Source organism: Dromiciops gliroides, chromosome 3 (assembly GCF_019393635.1).
Source record: "Dromiciops gliroides isolate mDroGli1 chromosome 3, mDroGli1.pri, whole genome shotgun sequence".
NCBI classification, from domain to species: Eukaryota; Metazoa; Chordata; class Mammalia; order Microbiotheria; family Microbiotheriidae; genus Dromiciops; species Dromiciops gliroides.
The window spans coordinates 597,254,845-597,269,894 of record NC_057863.1 but is presented as its reverse complement, the minus strand read 5'-3'; the positions used below and the strand labels follow the sequence as shown (position 1 = coordinate 597,269,894).

Here is a 15,050-nt window from a genome sequence, read left to right as displayed (position 1 = left end):
AGGCTAGAACATATTTAGGAAACTACATAGTGTTTTCACTGACTCCCAAGAATCTCCTTGTTGCAAATATCTGTGACTTTTAACAACAGTATTCTCCTGGTGATGATACATGCTTAGAAATAATCAAAAGCCCTGATCTCAGAGAAATTGAAATTACAAGCAACCCAACGGAGAATGGAAAGATGAATGGTGGGTCCAAGTAGGCAATTGTCAATAACCAATGAAGATGTATCCAAGATAAGAAATAACACAGCGGACACGTTTGACTAGAAAAGGAAATAGACAGGTCATGTGCTATATTGGCCATAGCCAGTTCATTTCCCTGGGACTCAGTTTCCTCATCTATGCACTTATGGCTCTGTCCATGGCTTTTTCTCTAAAACATAGAGAAATTTTTTTTTAAGTGAGGCAATTAGGGTTAAGTGACTTGCCCAGGGTCACACAGCTAGTAATTGTTAAGTGGTTGAGGCCGGATTTGAACTCAGGTACTGCTGACTCTAGGGCCGGCACTCTATCCACTGCACCATCTAGCTGCCCCTAAAACGTATAGAAATTTGAAACTGTACAATATTACACTAATCAGCATTTTAGTGCATGAAGGCATAGGTGCTAGAATAATAAAATTTCCATATTATCCAAAACTATTAATGGAGACTCAATACAATGGATGACTGATCTAGGCAGACTCTGAAAGTATCTCAACAGTCCAGAATTATGGGCCAAATGTAACAAGATAGAATCTAATGAGGATACACGCAAAGTCCAGTGCAGGGTTAAAAATAAGTCACATGTGCAAGAACAGGATGGGGAAGTTGTGGTTAGGAAACAGTTCATATGAAAAAAGATATGGGGTGTTTAGTAAATTGCAAGCTCAAAATAGGTCATCGTTGAACTATGGTAGACAATAATACTAGTGTGATCTCAGTGTGAATTAATGGAGATCTGGAAGCGATAGTCCTGTTTTACACTGCCCTAGCTAGCTTCCATGAGGAGTATTATACTCAGTTCTGGGTACCACAATCTGGGAAAGATAATGACAAGTTGGGACATATTAAGAAGAAGGTAAGCAGGATGGTGAGAGGACCATCACATTCCACATGAGGACTGATTGAAGGGTAGGACAGGCTCATTGCAAGCTCTTTGTTTTTCTTTCTTTCTTTCTTTCTTTCTTTCTTTCTTTCTTTCTTTCTTTCTTTCTTTCTTTCTTTCTTTCTTTCTTTCTTCCTTCCTTCCTTCCTTCCTTCCTTCCTTCCTTCCTTCCTTCCTTCCTTCCTTCCTTCCTTCCTTCCTTCCTTCCTTCCTTCCTTCCTTCCTTCCTTCCTTCCTTCCTTCCTGTCTGTCTGTCTGTCTGTCTGTCTGTCTGTCTTTCTTTGTCCAGCTATATGAAGGCAGTTTTTTTGATGGATACACATATATTAAAGGCACAAAGACTTGTGACTCAGGCTTAGGTTGATTTTTTTACTGTGCCTTACTTCCTCCCATTCATTTGCATGAAAGATCAAAACGTTTTGGTTCCTCTCTCCAGAAAAGGGGTCAGGTACCCATAAGCACTCTGGGGTTTCTTTGACTCCCCTGAATTGGATTTAGGACCATGAGATCTCCCTGAGGAAATAAGAAGTGACTTATGAGGACATTCAGGTGAAAAGAAAGAAAGATTTAGGCTTCAAGTCACTGGTTAGCTGGGGCAGCTCTATTCTGTATTCCAGAAAATTTGGTGTTTGGGGCAAAAAATTTCCTTCTGGAGAAGAAAAGCCCAATCTAGCCAAGGCTCAGAAACAGATAAATCCTTGATTATAGGAGAAAATCCAGGAAAGATTTGCGCTTATTCCGATGACTGAGTATGTAAGGGCTTCTTCCTTATTCTTAAAAACCAAAATCAAAAACAGTAACAGACAAATCCTTTGGGCTTCAGGCAAAAGGAGTAAGGTAGAGCCCACTTCCCCTATAAGGGAGAAGCATCACCTCACAGGACCACCTGAAGCCAGCAGGTGGCAGCAGAGAGAACTCGGAGTAGCACCTTGGACCCAATGGAGCTGTACTTGACAATGGTCACTGTGTAAGGACAAGATCAACCAGCAGAGCAATGTTAATGAGCTGCCACAAGAGCCCAGGGAGCAGGGAGCGATGAATATGGACCATATGCATCACTCAGGACAAACAAGGAGTAGAATCGGCAGAAACAGCATGATGACATCACCAGAAGGCATCAGCAGCCCCATAATGTCAGAGGCATATGTTTCTCTTCCGCAATTTGCTTAGATTATACATGTTCTCTAACCTATGTGTCCCTGTCTGGAGGAAGCTGGGGGATAGAGAACTCCCCTGGAGGGAGCCTGGAGTGAAGAAGGCCTGAATTCAAATCTGGTCTCATTCACTTGGGGGGGGGCAATGAGGGTTAAGTGACTTGCCCAGGGTCACACAGCTAGTACATGCCAAGTGTCTGAGGCCAGATTTGAACTCAGGTCCTCCTGAATATAGGACCGGTGTTTTATCCACTGTAACACCTAGCTTCCCCCTGATCTCATTCACTTATGAGCTGTATGACCCTCTGCAAGTTACTTAACCTCTATCTATCTCAGTTTCCTCAACTATAAAATGGGGATCATGATAGCAACCATTTCCCAGGGTCGTTATGAGGATCAAATGAGATATTTGTAAAACACTTAGCACAGTGCCTGGCACATTATAGGTGCTTAATAGTTGCTTATTTCCTTCCTTCCTTCCTTCCTTCCTTCCTTCCTTCCTTCCTTCCTTCCTTCCTTCCTTCCTTCCTTCCTTCCTTCCTTCCTTCCTTCCTTCCTTCCTTCCTCTATGTGTGCATTCTAGCCAGATGGGTTTCCTGTCCACTTTTTCCTTACATGGCACATGTATTTATAGGAAAATGTTTTATCACCACTTTTATTACTATTCTTTTTTTTGGATAGGACCTATGATTGCAATGGTATAGGAAACTCCTGGTCAGAGAATGCCCTCCACCAGTGCAGATTGGTATCCCTTCTAAAATCTATAATCTTAGAAGGTTGTGTAGGGCACTGAGAGGTTCAATGGTGGCCCAGTGTCACATGGTCCCTCTATGTCAGGGGTGGGACTTGAACCTATATCTCTCTAACTTTATCTGCTCTTCCACATTGCCTGTCCTTTCTTAGCATACTAAGTTCTCAGATGCCTTTGGTGTGAACTAATTGAGTGATGTCTGGGAAAGAGGGATTAAACCGATTCTGCTTGATTGTGGAGGGCAGAACTAGGTCGCAGAGGGGCAGAGTTTGGTTCTACATAAGGTGATTTTCAGAACTTTCCAAATTCGGCATGGACTGACTTCCTTTAGGATTGGGGTGGGGGATAGAACAACTTGCTTTTCCTTCACAGAAGCTCTTCAAGCCCAGGGCTGGATGATCACTTGTCAGAAATGATAGAAAGGAGACTTCTGCTCAAAGTGAGGGAGGTGGTATAATAGAGAGATGGACTCTGGAGTCAGAGAACCTGGGTTCAGATCCTACCATTGATGGTTACTGTGTGACGAAGGCCAATCACTTAACCACCTGGGCCTTGTTTCTCATCTGTAAAATGACTATAAAGATAATTTTATGATGCTACAAGTTCAGGTTGGACCAGATGGCCTCTGAAGTCCCTTCAAGCTCTGAGACTCTGTAAGAGAAAGTTGGACAATGTTGTGGGAAAGTCTTCTCCAGCTTGAACATGTTGTGATTCTGTGAATGTAACATAATCTGAAGGATGGCCTCAGGTGCACTGGAAAGATCTTTTACAGAGGACACTTTTTTTTTTTTGTTACCAATTTTTTGTTTGCAGTTTTGTTTTGGAAGCAATTGGGGTTAAGTGACTTGTCCAAGGTCACACAGCTAGTCAGTGTCTGAGGCTGGTTTTTGAATTCTTGTCCTCCAGGGCCAGTGCTCTAACTACTGTGCCACCTAGTACCCCTTGCTACAGATTTTTTTAAAGCATAAAAGTATTTTATTATTTTCTAGTTACATGTAAAGATAGTTTTTAACATTTTTTTCATAAGATTTTTAGTTCCAAATTTTTCTCCCTCCCTATCTTCCCTCCCCCTTTCCAAGATAGCAAGCAATCTGTTATAGGTTATATATGTACAATCACATTAAACATATTTCTGCATTAGTCATGTTGTGAAAGAAGAATCAGAACAAAAGGGGAAAACCTCAAAAAGGAAAAAAACCACACAAAAAAGTAGAAACAGTATGGGTCAATCTGCATTCAGAATCCACAGTTCTTTTTTCTGGATGTGGGGAACATTTTTCCATCATGAGTTCTTTGGACTTGTCTTGGACCATTGTATTGCTGAAAAGAGCCAAGTCTATTACAGTTGGTCATCACACAATGTTGCTATTACTGTGTACAATGTTCTCCTGGTTCTGCTCACTTCACTCAGCATCAGTCCACTTAAGTCTTTGCAGGTTTTTCTGAAATCTGTCTGCTCATCATTTCTTATAGCACATTAGTATTCCATTACATTCATATAACACAACTTATTTAGCCATTCCCCAATTGATGGGCATCCCCTCAATTTCCAATTCTTTTCCAGTTACTAATTTTTAAAAACATTTTTATTACACAGTAAAGAATACAACAATACCCAAAGGTTACTTTAAAGATTCACAGTTTGACAGAGCATATATTACATACATAACTGTAGTTATGGGGGACTTCTAGAAAGACTCAGATAAGGATAGCTCAAGGTGAGGAGGCAGTGGAAGGGCTCTGATCTGTGTGGGGAAGAGAAGATCCATGTCGGTGGGAAAATGAAGCCCCCACAACCTGGTGGGGGGTGGGAGTCAGAGGTGGGGAATTTACCCACTTCACCCAGAAATTCACCCAGGACTTTGTGGTCCATTAAACACTATGGTTCCTCCTCACCTCTGTTTTCTGAAAACAGTGAAAAAGCTTCCAAAGCAGACACAGAAGGCTGTGTGGTTTTGAGAACACTGTATATTTGAAGGGAGAAGACCCAAGTTCAAAGCTACCAGGAGTATAACTCCTGGGTGGGAAACTTTTCCATCTTTGAGCCTCAATTTTCTTTGTAAAATGAAGAGGTTGGACTATGAGTCTGTGAACTTTTTTTAGTTTCAATAACTATATTTTACTATGATTGGTCTCCTTTGTAATCCCATGTATTATACTTTATGCATTTAAACATTCTTCTGAGAAGTCCAAAGCTTTCACCAGTCTCCCAGCAAAGAAGGTTGAGCCCCTAGACCAAGGGATCTCTAAGGTCCTCAAGGGTTCCCCTTGGCCCTCTGATCTGCACGCTTCTGCCTGAGTCACCGATGGGAAGCTTGTTACGCACTGTTTCCCCAGAACCCTGAGTCATCTGTGGATGACTGGAAACAGACAAGCATTTGCAAAGCCTCAGGGCACATCAGGGCTCCGTTTGGACAGAGCTCAGAGGAGGCTGCGGGTGTTGGCTGGGACAAGATCCAAGAAGCATCCTGGCAGGGCCTTTGTCTGGGGGAGGTTGGGATGTCTCAGCCAGGCTGGGAGAGAGAAGGGAGGGGGATTGTAGAAGGTGAAGAAGTATGGCAGCCCTCTCCTAAAAACACCCTCTCAACTTCTAGTCCTGTGCTAGGAATGAGAAGATCTGGGTTCTAGACAGAGAATGATTGAGTGGGATGGGAACTTAAAGGTCATTTTATAGCTGAAGAAACTATAGACCTAAAGGCACAAAGTGAAATTAGTAAGAGAGCCAAGACTCTTCTCAGTCTAGGGTTCTTTCCCTAACACCCCATTATTCTCAATCAAGGTCAAGTGGTCAGTCCACAAACATTTGCTGATATTTACTATGTGTCAGGCAAGCACCAGGATACAAAGAAAAGCAAAACCCAGTCCCTGCCCCCAAGACACTCTCATTCAAATTGGGGAGAGAACAGAACAACTGTGGACATACAAGCTGGATACAGTGGCAATGGGGGGTAATTTTGGAGGGAAGGGACCAGCTCTGGAGGGGATGGGGGAAGTTCAGGAAAGACCTCTTACAGAAGAAGGTAGGGTGGGAGATGAGCCTCAGAGGAAGCCAGAAGGTACAGGTGAGGAGGGGGACTATTCCAGATATGAGGCATTCTTTGTATGTGAAAAGGTATTAGAGACAGGAGATGTACAGAGTGAGGAAGAGTAAGAGAACCAGCATTGCCAGATTATGGGGTTGGTTTGTGGAGGGAAGTTAAGCATTAGAAGACTGGAAGAGTAGGAAGGGGCCAGTTTGTAAATGGCATAAATGCCAACCCAAGTATTTTACATGCAATCCTGGGGATAATAGGGAGATACTGGAGTTTATGGAGTGGGAGAAGTAACATGGCAGGACCTATACTTTAGGAAGATCATTTTTTGGCAACTGGATGGATTGAATGGAGGGAGCAACTGAGGTAGGAAGACCCACCAGCAGGCTATTGCAGTAGTTCAGGCATGAGGTGATAAGGGTCCCATACCAGGGGGCAGCTGGGGAAATGGAAAGAAGGGGATATATGTGAGAGATGCAATGGTAGCAGGAACAAGAAGACCTGGCAGCATGTGACTATTCAGGGTGATCTATAGAGAGCAGCTGAGGATGACACTGAGGTCACAAGTCTAGGTGATTGGGAGGCTAGATAGTGGTGTTCTCAAGAGTAACAGGGAAGTTTGAGGGGAAAGATAAATGAGTCCCATTTTTTTTTTTTGCAGGGCAATTGGGGTTAAGTGACTTGCCCAGGATCACACAGCTAGTAAGTGTTAAGTGTCTGAGGCCAGATTTGAACTCAGGTCCTCCTGAATCCAGGGCCGGTGCTCTATCCACTACACCACCTAGCTGCCCCAAATGAGTCCCATTTTGGCTAGGTGGAGTTTGAGATGCCAACCAGGCCTCCATTTTAAGTGTCTAAAAGGAAGTTGGTGATGTGAGGTTGGAGCTATGGGGTGAGCTTAGGGCTGGCTAAAAAGACCTGGGAATCGGCAGCATGGAGATGATCATTGAACTCAAGGGAGCTGATGAGATGACAAGGCGAGAGAGTGTAGAAAGAAAAGAGAAGTAGGCTCAGGACCGAGCCTTGGAGGAATTCCTGTAGCTCAGTGGATGTGACCTGGAGGAAGATTCAGCAAAGGAGACTGAGGAAGATGGGTCGGACAAGCAGGAGGAGAACTGCAAGAGAGCAGGGTCATTAACACCTAGAAACTAACTGGGAAAAGGGCAGCTGGGTAGGGCAGTGGATAGAGTGCTGGGCCTCCAGTCAGGAAGACTCATCATCACAAATTCAAATCAGGCCTCAGACACTTATTAGCTGTGTGAACTTGGGGGAGACACTTAACTGTATTTACCTCAGGTTCCTCATGTGGAAAATGAGGGGGAGAAGAAAATGGCAAACCACTCCAGTACCTTTGCCAAGAAAACCCCAAATGGGGTCGTGAAAAGTGAGATACGACTGAACAACAACAAAAAACAGGAAAAGAGGGTGATTGACAGTGTCAGAGGCTGCAGAGAAGTCAAGAAAGATGAGGATTGAGAACCATTACATCTGGCAATTAAAAGATCAGTGGTAATTTTGGAGAAAGCATTTCAAGCCATGGCTGGTCTATGGTGAAGCCAAGATTGAAAGCTGGCTCTTCAGATGCCTAATCCAGTGTACTTTCCACTCCACCACTTGGCCTCATCTCTTCACTGGGATGTCAGAGATTGAGAACTGGAAGGAACCTTAGAAACCATCCAGTCTAACACCCTCATTTTGCATGGAAGGGGAGGTTCCACTTTCACCCCATTGGCACAATCACAAAAGTCCCAGACACCTTAATTCAATCAATCAACCAATCAATGAAGTTTTCAATGTGTAAACAACATATCCTGTGATCTCTTTACTGGTTATGAACCTCTTTAATTGGGTCAAAAAGAAAGCAATGTGATTGACTGAGAGGATGAGAAATGCCCATTGGGCCCAGGCATATAATAGCAGTCAGACCAGCAGTGAGCTTAGTCTAGGGGTGAAAGAATAGGTTAGGGAGCTAAGGATTTCAATTCTAAAGTTTAAGCCAAGCCCTTGAGAGGGAATGACTCTTTGTGGGGAGTTAAGAGTAATCGTGTTATTGTATAAACTATAACAAATTGTTTACTGGCTCAGGGAAGAGAGAGAAAATTTGGAACTCAAAACTTAAAAAAAAATTTGTAAATTGTTCTAACATGTAATTGGGGAAAAATTAAAATACATATGCACATATATATGTATATATGTGTGTGTAGAGAAAGACAGAGAGAGAGAGAGAATAAATCATGGCTTTTGTTTTGTTTTGTTTTGTCTTTTTCTGGCAATGAGGGTTAAGTGACTTGCCCAGGGTCAAGTGACTGAGGCCAGATTTGAACTCAGGTCTTCCTGAATCCAGGGCTGGTGTTTTATCCACTGTGCCATCTAGCTGCCCTGAGAATAAGTCATGTTATTGGAGAGCGGGCTTCAGCCAAGAACAGAGATACACCAAGGACACTCTGAAGATCAACACAGATAAATATGGGTGCAGAAAGATTGTCACCCAGGAGAAGAAGTAGCTTCAAGGAGCTACTTCTCTATATGCTTCCTTCACTACCTTTGGAATTCAAGTTTGTGCCCATTTTATCCACTGATTGTGGAACAGTGCACCCCAGACTTCTATGGGGAATGTTTTTATACCAAATGTCCTAATCATATCATATTTGTAATTGCCTTTGCTAAATAAAAGAGCTCATGAATCTGAATGAATATCAATAGGAAACACACCAATAGGGACTCACTAGGGAGTCTTAGAAATATATACTAGAAACAATACCAGAAACCCAGACCCCTGAGGTTAATCCTAGGACTCTGAGAGTAGTAGAAGCCACCCTCTGGGGACCTGGCCTGCCAATACAAGTGAGAGTGCCTGGTATATAATAAGTACTTAATAAATGCTTGTTGACTATTGACTGACTGACTGATTTGGGAAAGTAGCCTGGGAGGGGGTGTTATATTTAAATGGGGAAACTGGAGCCCGGAGAAAGAAAATTATTTCCCTGTGTCACATGAGAAGGTAATAGCAGAGCCAGAATTGATATCCAAGTCAAAGTCCCCAAATCTACTACCTTCCCTACTGTTCCATTCCAAGATCAATTGCAAGAAGTTGTTCAACTGTGTCTCCATAAACACTCACTCATTCCCAGGATTTGTCATTATCCTGAAGAGTCTAGTGTCAATAGGCAAAGCATCAGAGAAGCAAACTTCAGGCTAAAATATCTGATGCCAGGTGACCTCAAGCCATAAACAAAACATCTCTGCTTAAAATCCATCAAACAAGTAGGGTCTATACCTGTTTCTTTTCTAATAGGGTTGAATTTTATTCCCTCTTGGCATGCCTAAGCCTCTACCCAAGTGATTCAATACCCAGCACCTATTTTACTCTAACATTTTTTTTTTTTGGTGAGGCAATTGGGGTTAAGTGACTTGCCTAGGGTCACACAGCTAGTAAGTGTTAAGTGTCAGGTCCTCCTGACTCCAGGGCCAGTGCTCTATCCACTGCACCACCTAGCCCCATCTCTAACTTTTAATGGAAAAAAAAACCCAACCCTCCAAGTGCTAAACCGTCACCAAGAAAGGGCATGTTACGGAATTTATTAACCATAAAGTTGAAATAAAAAATGGTGGTGTTGTTGTTCAGTCATTTTGTTCATGTTTGACTTTTTGCGACCCCATTTGGGGTTTTCTTGGCAAAGATATTGGAGTGGTTCACTATTTCCTTCTCCAGCTCATTTTCCAGATGAGGAAATGGAGGCAAACAGGGAAGTGTCTTGCCCAGTGTCACATATGAGACTTAGGTCATCCTGACTCCAAGCCTGGCACTCTAAACACTACACCACTTAGCTGCCCTGAAAAATGGTATTGCCACCTTGCAAAAGAAGCACATATCACAGTATGAAATCTGACCATACCCACAGATTTGAAGCTTAGTTCTGGACCATTCAAAATCTAGTTCAATGACAACACCTGAAGATCCAATTCAAATCAATTCAGGAAACATCAATTAGGCATATACCATGTACAAGGCATGGTGCCTGGACAATGAAAACAAAAGAAATACTCCCGTTTCTCAGGGAGTTTACATTTTCCTAAGGAGACACATCTGTAGTGGATGGGGGAAGATTGATGATGGAACTCCATCCTTTATAAAATGTCATAGATGGCCTCCCAATTCCTTTCCAGTTGTAGATTTACGGTCCTATAGTAACCCTCGAACACTTGTTCACCTCAGCATTCTTGAATCCCCCACTTTCCCTGCTATTCCTTTTAGTTCCTGATACTCCTTTCAAGAATGTCTCAAAGGGCAGCTAAGTGACACTGTGGCTTAGAGCTTTGGGCTGGGAATCCAGAAGACTCATCTTCCTGAATTCAAATCTGGCCTCAGATACTTAATAGTTGTGTGATGTGGGCAAGTCACTTAACCCTGGTTGCCTTAGTTCCTCATCTGTAAAATGAGCTGGGAAAGGAAATGGAAAGCCAATATAGCATCTTTGCTAAGAAAACTCCAAATGGGGTCACGAAGAATAAGACACTACTGAAAAAGACTGAACATTTTAAAATCAGTCGACATGTACGGTCTTTCTGGTGTTGAAGTTCAATGAAGAATATAAGAAGGTTAGAACTGGAGGGAATTAGTTAGCCCCAACCCCCTTGTTTTTCAGATGAGGAAACAGATGCACAGAAGTGACTTGTCAAAGCTAATACAGTGGTCGAGAGGGGATTCAAGCCTATGGTCCCAAAGCCTCCCACACGGGTATCAGACTAGAGTCCTGGGCTATGAGTAAAGAGCGCTGGGTTCTAGTACTGATTTTGACACTTACGAAGTGTGGCCTCAAGCAAATCCCATGGCCTCAGTTTCCTCTTCTGCTAAATGAAAGGTGTTCTCAAATTGGAGTCCATGAACTTTAAAAAGAAAGTTGACTGATGTATTCCAATACAATTGGTGTCCTTTGTAATCTTCTGCATTTTTGTTTTATTCATTTAAAAATCTTTTTTTTTGAGAAAGGGTTTCACCAGACTGCCAAAATAGGTCCTGTGATTTCTCTTCCAGCTCTAAGAGTCTAAGATTTTATGATTCCACGGATTGCATTCGTAAGCTCTTTCGCTAAGGCAACAATCCTTGTCCAGTAGAGGTAGTTCCTTGGGGCTCAGGGAGCAATGGGGCTATTTTATCTGGCGAGGTCCCTAGGGGTTCAGCTACCTTGCAGGGTTGTTGTGAAGAGAGAGAATACTTATAAAGCACTTATCATGATTGCCTAGCATAGTAGGCACCTTATAAATGCTATTTATTATTGCTACTATTACAGTGCTTTTTGAAAATTAGATTTCCCGACATGCATTTAGCTGAGGGTGTTATTTCCAATTCCCACTGGTTCATTTTCTTTCTCCACTGCCCCAGTTCCTCCTGTGGCTAATGATTAACCAGGAACTCCCTAGTTGTAGTCTTCCCAGGGGCTGTACGTTTGCCTGGTCCTCATAGGCCCCTTTGTCTCTGTGGCAACAGAATATCCACTTTCCACACTTCTTTTGTTAATCATTTATGCTGTGGCAGACTGGCCACTGGAACAAGGTGGAACCTTAGTGTTGGCCTTTTGAGGAGGCTGTGAGGTTTGCTTCTCCCTTCAGAATCCAGGGGGATAGGGAGTCCTCCACTGTAGGAGGGGAGAATGTGGAGGATATAGGGAAGGACCAACTGGATTCTCATTCTCTACCCTCAGCCCTCAGTAGATTTTGAGAAGGTCCTAATTGGAAAGGACTTATGGGACATCCCCCAGCTGATCTGAGTTCCATCTGTCTTGGATCCCTCACATTCCACTCTACCTCTGCTGACTCTATCAGACCACTACAGCCCCATGGTTATCTTCAGTGTGTAGGTGTGACTTCCTTTTTTCCCAAAGCATCAGTCCAGACAAATGGGTTTTTTTCCATAGAAATTTTTATTTAAAAATTCAAGGGGTGGCATGGGAATCAGAAAACATGTAAATGTGGGAGATCACACAGCACTGATTTTTGAAACAAACACTGCCAAAGTCTAGCCATAGCCATAGCCAAGATTTGCAATGGATATTCCTTACCCACCCATTCCCACTTTACCCCCATCTAATTCCCTGGGTCCTTTCCTTGCTTCAAATCTGCCTACTCCAAAGTCCTTTTTTTCAGACCTGTTGTGATTTTGGAAGTCATAGCTTTAATGGACCACAGTTTCCTTCTTGGTAAAAGGAGGGGATTGTACTGGGTTAACTCTATGGTCCATCCCACATGTCTCCTGTGGCCCATACCCTGAGCCTCACCTTTCACAGGATAGCAGCTTGTTGAGTGGCTAAGAGGTGCCTCCTATGGAAAAAAAAGTCATCCCACTTTAATGGATATGAACTTGGGGAGAATTTCAGAACAGACAGCCTGTCAGCTTCTACACTGTGGTCTTTCTAGCCCTTTGGAGATCAAGCTTGGCCCCTTCCCAGTCATTCTCTCCAGCACTGACCTCTCATGGTTTTGCCTGACCTTTCCCTCCACTTACTCACCCCCAAAACCCCTAACCCCAAGTCTGATTCCTACCATTACTCATAGATCTTGTCATATTATTCCTCTTCTCAAAACTCTTCATCTTAGATCACTGTGCCCTGCTCACTCTATAAAAGAGGCAGCACCTGAGATGAGCACTGAAGAGGATTTTGAAAGGTGGAGATGAAGGGGAGGGAGGACATACCAGGCAGGGGGTGTGAACTGCACAGACATACTCAGCAGATAACTTTGTAAGAATAGACTTCAGTTTGGCTGCAACACAGAAAGAATAGAAGGGGCATGTGTAAAATAAAGCTGGTAAGGGAAGTTGGAGACAAATAGTGGAGAGCCTGAGATGTCAAGGTGAGAAATTTGTCTTTCCTTCCAGAGACAATAATAGGGAGTCTGAAAAATTTTGAGCAAGGGAGTGACAAGGGTGGATCTGTGCCTAAGGAGGATAATTTTAGAAGGTTGGACTGGAGAGAAAAGAGAAGACCAAAGGCAAGGGGCCCTTTGAAAGGCTGTTACAATAGTCCAGTTGAGGGGTGATGAGGAAATGAACTAAGAAACATGTGAGAGATTGCAGTTGCCAACTGACTTGATATGGAGGGTAGGGGAGAGGGAAGACTAAAAGATGAACCAGAATGGTTTGAGGAGGGTGGCTCCCTCAACAGAAATGGAGAAATTGGAAAGAGGGACAGGATTGGGGTTGGGAAGGTGGAGATGATTAATCTATTCATGGATGTGTTGAATTTGAGGTGCTGTTTGTACAGTCAGGAGAGACTGCCCAGAAGGCTGGTGAAGATGTGGAACAAAAGTCTTCAGGGGAGAGATTAAGACTCCATATAGGGGATTGAGAGTCATTGGCACTGAGGTGATCTTTGAACTCTGTGAGAGATGAAAGGAGACTTAGAACATACAACACTGAGGAAGGAAAGAGGGTATAGAACGTTAAATGTTTAAGCAGGAAAGAACCTTAGAACTCAAAATGTCAGAGCTATACCAATCCCTAGAATAGAGAATAGAGAACATTAAAATGGGAAGGTCCCTTTAGAATTCAGAGGTGGCATCTAGGTGGTGCAGTGGATAAAGCACTGGCCCTGGATTCAGGAGGACCTGAGTTCAAATTCAGCCTCAGACACTTGACACTTACTAGCTGTGTGACCCTGGGCAAGTCACTTAACCCCCATTGCCTGCAAAACAAACAAACAAGAATTCAGAGGTGGAAGGGACCTTAAAATATAGGACATCTGAGGAGGAAGGGACACAGGAACAAAGAATATCAGAGCCTAAATATATCTTAGGGTGGGGGCTGCCGGACAGCGGCCGGAGCCGGCGCGCCAACGAGCTCGGGAGGGCGCTGGAGGCCGAGGGTCGTGACGGTCGTGCGCGATGCTGATGTACTCGGGCCTGGCGGGCCGGCGGCGCTGCGCGAGACCTACTCCAACCCGACCCGCGAGAAGGCGTTACGCGCGGCCCTCAAGGCCTCGGTGGAGCGCGTCCTGAACCCCCAGGCCGTAGTCCTTTTCGACTCTCTCAACTACATGAAGGGCTTCCGCTACGAGCTCTACTGCCTGGCCCGGGCGGCGCGCACCCCGCTCTGCCTGCTCTACTGCCTGAAGCCGCGGCCGCCGGAAGGAGGAGGAGAGCCGCCTGCAGGCGGGGGCGGCGGCCGGCAGCTAGAGGCCCAGGGCCGCGGAACAGGAGCACTTACAGCAGGCTGGGGACACCCAGGAGGACCGCTCGCCCCGCCAAGAGGCCTGCGAGGAAGGCCCGGAGGAGAGCGGGGGCTTAGGGGTCACGAGGGCCGGAGCGGTCGAGGATGCTGAGCCTGAGCGGGCCGGAGGCCAGGAGCCGGGCCAGACCTCTGCTTCCCCCCCACCCCACCCAGAGCTCTTGGACTCTCTGGCCCAGAGGTTCGAGGCCCCAGACTGCAGGAATCGCTAGGACCCGCCCCTCTTCACGGTGGTGGGTCCCGAGGAGCCCCTGCCCCTGCCCCAGATCTGGGCGGCCCTCTTCGAGAGCCAGGTGCCCGTGCCTCACCAGGCTACCCAGTCCCAGCCTCTGTCCTCCACCAACTTCCTGCACCAGCTGGATCAGGTCACCAACCAGGTCCTGGCAGCCTTGATGGAGGCCCAGAAAACAGCCATCCCGGGGGACTTGCTGGCCCTGCGGGGGACCACAGAGAGGCTGCTCTTCACTTGCCCCCTTTCCATGGCTGAACTGAGTCACCTCAGGCGTCATGCACCCCAACAAGGAGAACCTGCCCCAGCTGGCCAACATGTTCTTGCAGTACCTGGACCAGAGCCTCCACTGAAGGGAGGGGGTGGGGCGGGAAGCCTGCAGCTGCCTCCTGTTCCTCTGGCCCTCAGTGCTCATCACTCCCCCTATCAAGTATAAGACTGTTGGGACAAGCTGACTGTGTTAATTAATCCTTCAAATTGTGGCCTGTTTGGGTTTAGTGACAGTGGTGCTTGAATACACAACAGGGCTTTAGGTGGACAGCACTGGGTGTTACACCTGTCTTTTTTTTTTGGA

At 45.0% G+C, this 15,050-nt stretch overlaps 1 pseudogene; it reads left to right on the top strand.

Moving 5' to 3' along the window:
* The window catches only part of LOC122748125, a 40,365-nt pseudogene extending 25,536 nt beyond the window's left edge, over positions 1-14,829 (top strand).
* Positions 14,830-15,050: the final 221 nt, after the last annotated feature.